Genomic DNA, 455 nt, shown 5'->3' on the forward strand with positions numbered 1-455 from the left:
ATATATTTTTATTTATATAAAGCATGTACCTGGCTGCCAGAATTTTGAGAGCAGAGCCAGAGAAGGGGATGGAGGTTTTCCAGTTCGGTATTAAACTTTCATTTATTTCTGTCCTATGTCTTAGCTCCAGCCTCTGCTATCCCTGGGATCCTTGAAACCAGAGCCAGTACAGTTCATTTTCTTTGGGGAACAACCTCCTCTCTCCTGCTGGGGAGAAGGTGAAGGGTAGTGTCTGTATGTGTGTGTGCGTGTGTGTGTGCGTGTGTGCGTGTGTGTGTGTGCGTGTGTGTGTGCGTGTGTGCGTGTGTGTGCGTGTGTGTGTGTGTGTGTGTGCGTGTGTGTGTGTGCGTGTGTGTGCGTGCGTGTGTGTGCGTGCGCGTGTGTGTGTGCGTGTGTGTGCGTGTGTGTGCGTGTGCGCGCGTGTGTGTGTGTGTGTGCGTGTGTGTGTGTGTGTG

This window comes from Equus quagga, chromosome 7, assembly GCF_021613505.1.
Source record: "Equus quagga isolate Etosha38 chromosome 7, UCLA_HA_Equagga_1.0, whole genome shotgun sequence".
In the NCBI taxonomy this organism is placed as follows: Eukaryota; Metazoa; Chordata; class Mammalia; order Perissodactyla; family Equidae; genus Equus; species Equus quagga.